Source organism: Callionymus lyra, chromosome 4 (genome assembly GCF_982586985.1).
Source record: "Callionymus lyra chromosome 4, fCalLyr1.hap1.1, whole genome shotgun sequence".
Taxonomy (NCBI): domain Eukaryota; kingdom Metazoa; phylum Chordata; class Actinopteri; order Syngnathiformes; family Callionymidae; genus Callionymus; species Callionymus lyra.
The window spans coordinates 1,289,554-1,299,602 of NC_141821.1; positions in this window are offsets into that span (position 1 = coordinate 1,289,554).

Sequence of the window (10,049 nt, forward strand, 5' to 3'; positions counted from 1 at the left end):
ATGCTGGTGAGGAGCCTCCATCAGATGCTGGTGGGGAACATCCATCAGATGCTGGTGAGGAGCCTCCATCAGATGCTGGTGGGGAACATCCATCAGCTGCTGGTGAGGAACCTCCATCAGATGCTGCTGAGGAACATCCATCAGCTGCTGGTGAGGAACATCCATCAGATGCTGGTGAGGAGCCTCCATCAGATGCTGGTGAGGAACATCCATCAGATGCTGGTGAGGAACATCCATCAGATGCTGGTGAGGAGCCTCCATCAGATGCTGGTGAGGAACATCCATCAGCTGCTGGTGAGGAACATCCATCAGCTGCTGGTGAGGAGCCTCCATCAGATGCTGGTGAGGAGCCTCCATCAGATGCTGGTGGGGAACATCCATCAGATGCTGGTGAGGAGCCTCCATCAGATGCTGGTGAGGAGCCTCCATCAGCTGCTGGTGAGGAAAATCCATCAGCTGCTGGTGAGGAGCCTCCATCAGCTGCTGGTGAGGAACATCCATCAGCTGCTGGTGAGGAGCCTCCATCAGCTGCTGGTGAGGAACATCCATCAGCTGCTGGTGAGGAGCCTCCATCAGCTGCTGGTGAGGAGCCTCCATCAGCTGCTGGTGAGGAGCCTCCATCAGCTGCTGGTGAGGAACATCCATCAGCTGCTGGTGAGGAGCCTCCATCAGATGCTGGTGAGGAGCCTCCATCAGATGCTGGTGAGGAACATCCATCAGCTGCTGGTGAGGAACATCCATCAGCTGCTGGTGAGGAACATCCATCAGCTGCTGGTGAGGAGCCTCCAACAGCTGCTGGTGAGGAGCCTCCATCAGATGCTGGTGAGGAACATCCATCAGCTGCTGGTGAGGAACATCCATCAGCTGCTGGTGAGGAACATCCATCAGCTGCTGGTGAGGAACATCCATCAGCTGCTGGTGAGGAACATCCAACAGCTGCTGGTGAGGAGCCTCCAACAGCTGCTGAGGAACATCCATCAGCTGCTGGTGAGAAACATCCATCAGCTGCTGGTGAGGAACATCCATCAGCTGCTGGTGAGGAACATCCATCAGCTGCTGGTGAGGAACCTCCATCAGCTGCTGATGAGGAACATCCATCAGCTGCTGGTGAGGAACATCCATCAGCTGCTGGTGAGGAGCCTCCATCAGCTGCTGGTGAGGAACATCCATCAACTGCTGGTGAGGAACATCCATCAGCTGCTGGTGAGGAACATCCATCAGCTGCTGGTGAGGAACATCCATCAGCTGCTGGTGAGGAACATCCATCAGCTGCTGGTGAGGAACATCCATCAGCTGCTGGTGAGGAGCCTCCATCAGATGCTGGTGAGGAACATCCATCAGCTGCTGGTGAGGAACATCCATCAGCTGCTGGTGAGGAACATCCATCAGCTGCTGGTGAGGAACATCCATCAGCTGCTGGTGAGGAGCCTCCATCAGATGCTGGTGAGGAACATCCATCAGCTGCTGGTGAGGAACATCCATCAGCTGCTGGTGAGGAACATCCATCAGCTGCTGGTGAGGAACATCCATCCGCTGCTGGTGAGGAACATCCATCAGCTGCTGGTGAGGAACATCCATCAGCTGCTGGTGAGGAACATCCATCAGCTGCTGGTGAGGAACATCCATCAGCTGCTGGTGAGGAGCCTCCATCAGATGCTGGTGAGGAGCCTCCATCAGATGCTGGTGGGGAACATCCATCAGATGCTGGTGAGGAGCCTCCATCAGATGCTGGTGAGGAGCCTCCATCAGCTGCTGGTGAGGAAAATCCATCAGCTGCTGGTGAGGAGCCTCCATCAGCTGCTGGTGAGGAACATCCATCAGCTGCTGGTGAGGAGCCTCCATCAGCTGCTGGTGAGGAACATCCATCAGCTGCTGGTGAGGAGCCTCCATCAGCTGCTGGTGAGGAGCCTCCATCAGCTGCTGGTGAGGAGCCTCCATCAGCTGCTGGTGAGGAACATCCATCAGCTGCTGGTGAGGAGCCTCCATCAGATGCTGGTGAGGAGCCTCCATCAGATGCTGGTGAGGAACATCCATCAGCTGCTGGTGAGGAACATCCATCAGCTGCTGGTGAGGAACATCCATCAGCTGCTGGTGAGGAGCCTCCAACAGCTGCTGGTGAGGAGCCTCCATCAGATGCTGGTGAGGAACATCCATCAGCTGCTGGTGAGGAACATCCATCAGCTGCTGGTGAGGAACATCCATCAGCTGCTGGTGAGGAACATCCATCAGCTGCTGGTGAGGAACATCCAACAGCTGCTGGTGAGGAGCCTCCAACAGCTGCTGAGGAACATCCATCAGCTGCTGGTGAGAAACATCCATCAGCTGCTGGTGAGGAACATCCATCAGCTGCTGGTGAGGAACATCCATCAGCTGCTGGTGAGGAACCTCCATCAGCTGCTGATGAGGAACATCCATCAGCTGCTGGTGAGGAACATCCATCAGCTGCTGGTGAGGAGCCTCCATCAGCTGCTGGTGAGGAACATCCATCAACTGCTGGTGAGGAACATCCATCAGCTGCTGGTGAGGAACATCCATCAGCTGCTGGTGAGGAACATCCATCAGCTGCTGGTGAGGAACATCCATCAGCTGCTGGTGAGGAACATCCATCAGCTGCTGGTGAGGAGCCTCCATCAGATGCTGGTGAGGAACATCCATCAGCTGCTGGTGAGGAACATCCATCAGCTGCTGGTGAGGAACATCCATCAGCTGCTGGTGAGGAACATCCATCAGCTGCTGGTGAGGAGCCTCCATCAGATGCTGGTGAGGAACATCCATCAGCTGCTGGTGAGGAACATCCATCAGCTGCTGGTGAGGAACATCCATCAGCTGCTGGTGAGGAACATCCATCCGCTGCTGGTGAGGAACATCCATCAGCTGCTGGTGAGGAACATCCATCAGCTGCTGGTGAGGAGCCTCCATCAGCTGCTGGTGAGGAACATCCATCAGCTGCTGGTGAGGAACATCCATCAGCTGCTGGTGAGGAGCCTCCATCAGCTGCTGGTGAGGAACATCCATCAGCTGCTGGTGAGGAGCCTCCATCAGCTGCTGGTGAGGAGACATCTTCCTCCAAAATGTTCAAGAAGCGAGAGACAGACTTTGATACAGAACATTTAGTTTTTATGTTGGCATTTATTAAAGATTTCTTAATTTAATATTTGTTTTTGCACTAAACTTAAACAAGGCCTATTTATTTTATTGTTGATTGCATTTAAGTTTATATTACATTTTATACACTTTTTTATTTAAATGCAATAAAACATATTTAACAACCAAGACTTTTAGTCACACTATATGTGTTTATTGGAGAGGCTGGAAAGGGACACAAAGTGTTTTTTTTAAAGTAACGGAATCTCTACTACACAATATTTGTTTGTGAACGTCTACACACAAGAGTCTGTCACGTTCAGATGCTACTGACTCGCAAAACTACTGCAGTGAGTAATGTTAGAGTCAAATTATTATACACTATACGTATACGCCATACTTAAATTAATGCTAAAAGATCATCAAAATATAAAGTATAAATTAATCGCTTGATCTAAGAGCTTAAGCGTTTGACGACACATTCACATAAACATTCCACTCAGACTGATCCACTGGTTCAAGACAAGCTTGGATCAGAATTAGATACGACACCAGTTATTTAAAACATCTGTTTATCTGCAAATCACACATTAAATCGTAGATCAAAGAACGAAGACACACCCGGGAAAGGGGGGATAAAAGACGGAAACCCTCGCCTGAGAACAGTTGGATGATTAGATTACAAGAAAACAAATCAGGATGTCTCTCTGCGGGGGATCGGGACACAGGGAACTTGAAAGAACCATTTGGTCGGAAAGGACGACGCCCTGGGCGGGAAATTTGCCTTAAATATAGCGATGTTTCTACAGATCAGGACTTTTTCTCCCGGGACTATTGACCTGTACAGTCGCCGGGAGAAAGTGCGTCCGATCGATCGTAAAGCTTGTATTTTGTTTGACTTTCAATCACGATCAAGCCCTTCTGCTCCACGGGAGGTTTCCGTCCTCCCTGAGCTCGCCTTAGGACACCTGCGTTACCGTTTGACAGGTGTACCACTTTCTTTCTCTTTCTCCACGACGCGAAGTATAAGTAAGTAAGTAAGTAAGTAATATTTATTTATATAGCGCTTTTCCAGACCAGGGTCACAAAGCGCTTAAACAATCAAAACAATACTCAAAAAAGTACATACTTTAAAGATCAAGATAATACTGAGAACAACACAGGAGTTCCAGAAATTCAAGGAAAAGCCTGAACAAATAGAAACGTCTTAAGATGTTTCTTGAAGGAGTCAGTAGATCATCAAACACAGATGTTTCTTGAAGGAGTCAGTAGATCATCAAACACAGATGTTTCTTGAAGGAGTCAGTAGATCATCAAACACACATGTTTCTTGAAGGAGTCAGTAGATCATCAAACACAGATGTTTCTTAAAGGAGTCAGTAGATCATCAAACACAGATGTTTCTTAAAGGAGTCAGTAGATCATCAAACACAGATGTTTCTTGAAGGAGTCAGTAGATCATCAAACACAGATGTTTCTTAAAGGAGTCAGTAGATCATCAAACACAGATGTTTCTTGAAGGAGTCAGTAGATCATCAAACACAGATGTTTCTTGAAGGAGTCAGTAGATCATCAAACACAGATGTTTCTTGAAGGAGTCAGTAGATCATCAAACACAGATGTTTCTTGAAGGAGTCAGTAGATCATCAAACACAGATGTTTCTTGAAGGAGTCAGTAGATCATCAAACACACATGTTTCTTAAAGGAGTCAGTAGATCATCAAACACAGATGTTTCTTGAAGGAGTCAGTAGATCATCAAACACACATGTTTCTTAAAGGAGTCAGTAGATCATCAAACACACATGTTTCTTGAAGGAGTCAGTAGATCATCAAACACACATGTTTCTTGAAGGAGTCAGTAGATCATCAAACACAGATGTTTCTTGAAGGAGTCAGTAGATCATCAAACACAGATGTTTCTTGAAGGAGTCAGTAGATCATCAAACACAGATGTTTCTTGAAGGAGTCAGTAGATCATCAAACACAGATGTTTCTTGAAGGAGTCAGTAGATCATCAAACACAGATGTTTCTTAAAGGAGTCAGTAGATCATCAAACACACATGTTTCTTAAAGGAGTCAGTAGATCATCAAACACAGATGTTTCTTGAAGGAGTCAGTAGATCATCAAGCACAAAGAGAGAGAAGATTGTTCCAAAGCTTAGGAGCAACAGCCTGAAAAGATTTCTCTCCTCTGGTCCTGAGTCGTGTGCGTGGAACCATAAGTAGATTCTGATCCACAGACCTCAGAGCCCGAGCTGGGGTGTAAGGCTGGATCAGATCAGTGATGTAAGGAGGAGTCTGACCATGAATAGATCTGAAAGTAAGAACCAGAATTTTAAAGTTTATCCTGAAAGAAACTGGAAGCCAGTGAAGAGTTTGAAGGAGAAATGTGAGTTCTTCTACTAGATCGGCTCAGAGTTCTGAATCAACTGCAGACGAGACGATCCTTCTTGTTAAGACATGAAAACAAACTGTTACAATAGTCCAGACGAGAAGAAACAAACGCATGGATTATAAGATCCAGATCATGTTGTGACAACATTTTCCTAAGTTTAGAGATTTTTCTCAGTTGAAGGAAACAGTTTCTGGTCAGTTTTCTTCAGTGTTGAACAAGAGACATGTCTTTATCAAATACAACACCCAGGTTTCTCAGGCTCAGTTTGACAGACTGACATAAGTCACTCAAGTACTGACTCAACCCTGGAATCTTATCATCAACAATCACCAGTGTTTCAGTTTTGTCCACATTTAGCTGTAAAGTGTTTTCACTCATTGTTTGATTTCTAGCAACAATTGACTAAGTTCAGCCTCTGAGGCTCAGTTGATCAACAGAGCAGTAGAGCTGGATGTCATCAGCAAACATGTGATAAGAAACATCTGGAAATCTCTGAACGATTTTACCGAGGGGAATCAAGTACAGCAAAAACAATAAAGGACCCGGGATGGGAAGTGACCTCGTGTTGGAGCGACGGAACGGACTCCGTGTTTTGATCGTTTTAGTAAACACACAGAACTGGTCCTTGTCCTTTTTTTTTTTGCATTGTCCCTCAAGAGCAGTGAAAGTGAACCTCGGGTCCGAATCATGACCTAGTGATGGATTGTTTGTGTTCAGGAAGTTGGAGAATAATGCACCTGTCAGTCAAATAAGCACTGAGTGATGCGGTGAACAATCTTTTGAACAAATCATTTTAATGAACTGATTCTAGTGACTCAGTTCAATCAAACTGGTTCCATCACTAACTAACTGGTCACGTGGAGATATTTATACACTTCTGTGCCAGACTTCCCATGATCCTTTGCGAGAGAGAACACACCCCCATGTACCCGCTACAATGTTAACAATATTTTAAGTGAAAGAGAGAAAATAACAAAATACATTAATATTCGCTCACGGAAAAAAGTCCAACAAAAACAACTAAAAAGCTACTTAAAACACAAATCAACGAAGATTAGTTATTGTTCCTATTTTTCATACATTAATGTTTCCCTTTAAAATACTTCTGAATACTCGCAGTATGTTTTGTTTTAGTAAAAATCGAAATCAAGTAGAATATGATCGTTTTTACTTTCACAGAATTTAAATTTCTTGTTTTTTTACCTAGTGCTGTGCTGTGTCTCAAATCACATACTACTCTTAGTATACTAGAAGTTAGTATGCATCAGGATAGTGTACGTACTAACTAGTACGCAAATTCTCCACAGATAGTATGTCTCAAATCAAACTCTGCTGCTACACACTAACCGGAAATCACATGACAGCTTATTCTTCTACTTCTATTCAACGATGTTTCAAGCAGCTGTTTGAACGCTAGCGACACCTGCTGGCAGCACGTATTGCAACTTTGGAAAAAGAAATAATGCAAAAATATGAGAATCTAAATATGAGAATCTAAATATTCGCGAGATATTTTAGCTGGCATCAGCAGCGAAGACGTGTTTATCCTCGTACTGCTGCTGAAAATACACATTTAAGTATATCAATATATATGCATTTATATATGACGTAACTTCAGTTTAAAACGTCAATATGATGGAGCTGTTTAGTGTGGTTAGAATCCATCGAACCATTGCTGTGTCAAATCGCATACTACTCTTAGTATGCTTGAAGTTAGTATGCATCAGTTTAGTGTACGTACTAACTAGTACGCAAATTCTCCACAGATAGTATTGCTGTGTCTCAAATCGCATACTAGCGTACTAAAAGTTAGTATTTTTAGTGCGTTAGTGCGTCTCAATTCTTAGTTTGCGAAATTTAGTGCGCCATGCACACTAAAGTGGCGTACTAACACGCCCACAAAACTGAGTATGGTTCGATGGACACTAACCACACTAAACAGCTGCCATCTTATTGACGTTTTAAACTGAAGTTACGTCATATATAAATGCATATATATTCATATACTTACAGGTGTATTTTCAGCAGCAGTACGAGGATAAACACGTCTTCGCTGCTGATACCAGCTAAAATATCTCGTGAATATTTAGATTCTCATATTTTTGCTTTATCTCTTTTTCCAAAGTTGCAAAACGTGCTGCCAGCAGGTGTCGCTAGCGTTCAAACAGCTGCTTGAAACATCGTTAAATAGAAGTAGAAGAAGAAGCTGTCATGTGATTTCCGGTTAGTGTGTAGCAGCAGAGTTTGATTTGAGACATACTATCTGTGGAGAATTAGTTACTAGTTAGTACGTACACTATCCTGATGATACTAACTTCTAGTATACTAAGAGAAGTATGTTTGAGACATACTATCTGTGGAGGATTAGTTACTAGTTAGTACATACACTATCCTGATGATACTAACTTCTAGTATACTAAGAGAAGTATGTTTGAGACATACTATCTGTGGAGAATTAGTTACTAGTTAGTACGTACACTATCCTGATGATACTAACTTCTAGTATACTAAGAGAAGTATGTTTGAGACATACTATCTGTGGAGGATTAGTTACTAGTTAGTACGTACACTATCCTGATGATACTAACTTCTAGTATACTAAGAGAAGTATGTTTGAGACATACTATCTGTGGAGGATTAGTTACTAGTTAGTGCGTACACTATCCTGATGATACTAACTTCTAGTATACTAAGAGAAGTATGTTTGAGACATACTATCTGTGGAGGATTAGTTACTAGTTAGTACGTACACTATCCTGATGATACTAACTTCTAGTATACTAAGAGAAGTATGTTTGAGACATACTATCTGTGGAGGATTAGTTACTAGTTAGTACGTACACTATCCTGATGATACTAACTTCTAGTATACTAAGAGAAGTATGTTTGAGACATACTATCTGTGGAGGATTAGTTACTAGTTAGTACGTACACTAAACTGATGCATACTAACTTCTAGCATACTAAGAGTAGTATGTGATTTGAGACATACTATCTGTGGAGGATTAGTTACTAGTTAGTACGTACACTATCCTGATGATACTAACTTCTAGTATACTAAGAGAAGTATGTTTGAGACATACTATCTGTGGAGGATTAGTTACTAGTTAGTACGTACACTATCCTGATGATACTAACTTCTAGTATACTAAGAGAAGTATGTTTGAGACATACTATCTGTGGAGGATTAGTTACTAGTTAGTACGTACACTATCCTGATGATACAAACTTCTAGTATACTAAGAGAAGTATTTTTGAGATATACTATCTGTGGAGGATTAGTTACTAGTTAGTACGTACACTATCCTGATGATACTAACTTCTAGTATACTAAGAGAAGTATGTTTGAGACATACTATCTGTGGAGGATTAGTTACTAGTTAGTACGTACACTATCCTGATGATACTAACTTCTAGTATACTAAGAGAAGTATGTTTGAGACATACTATCTGTAGAGGATTAGTTACTAGTTAGTACGTACACTATCCTGATGAGACTAACTTCTAGTATACTAAGAGAAGTATGTTTGAGACATACTATCTGTAGAGGATTAGTTACTAGTTAGTACGTACACTATCCTGATGAGACTAACTTCTAGTATACTAAGAGAAGTATGTTTGAGACATACTATCTGTGGAGGATTAGTTACTAGTTAGTACGTACACTATCCTGATGATACTAACTTCTAGTATACTAAGAGAAGTATGTTTGAGACATACTATCTGTGGAGGATTAGTTACTAGTTAGTACGTACACTATCCTGATGATACTAACTTCTAGTATACTAAGAGAAGTATGTTTGAAACATACTATCTGTGGAGGATTAGTTACTAGTTAGTACGTACACTATCCTGATGATACTAACTTCTAGTATACTAAGAGAAGTATGTTTGAGACATACTATCTGTGGAGGATTAGTTACTAGTTAGTACGTACACTATCCTGATCATACTAACTTCTAGTATACTAAGAGAAGTATGTTTGAGACATACTATCTGTGGAGGATTAGTTACTAGTTAGTACGTACACTATCCTGATGATACTAACTTCTAGTATACTAAGAGAAGTATGTTTGAGATATACTATCTGTGGAGGATTAGTTACTAGTTAGTACGTACACTAAACTGATGCATACTAACTTCTAGCATACTAAGAGAAGTATGCGATTTGAGACACAGCACACATTTCTGTCCACTTCCTGCGTGATGACGTCACTCGCGGCATATGTGAACGTCTCTTTAAAATATTTTTTATGGTTTAAAGAAACGTCAACAGAACGTTAACATGATACTTTTTTTTTACCACATAAAACATTTATATTGATCTTCGTCAACATAATCACTTTCTTTCATTTCCTGGTCTGACGAGACACGTGACTTTTAGACATCAACAGGAAGTGTCTGCGCTACATGTGACGAAGCCGCTGATTGGCTGAAGCTGTTTTACTAATAATAACATAATAATAATATAATAACACACAACTGTACAATGAAATACAAACATTCATGATCCGAATAAAAAATCGCCTTTCAAATAAACCGGCGTTCGCTTTTTGACGTCATCCCG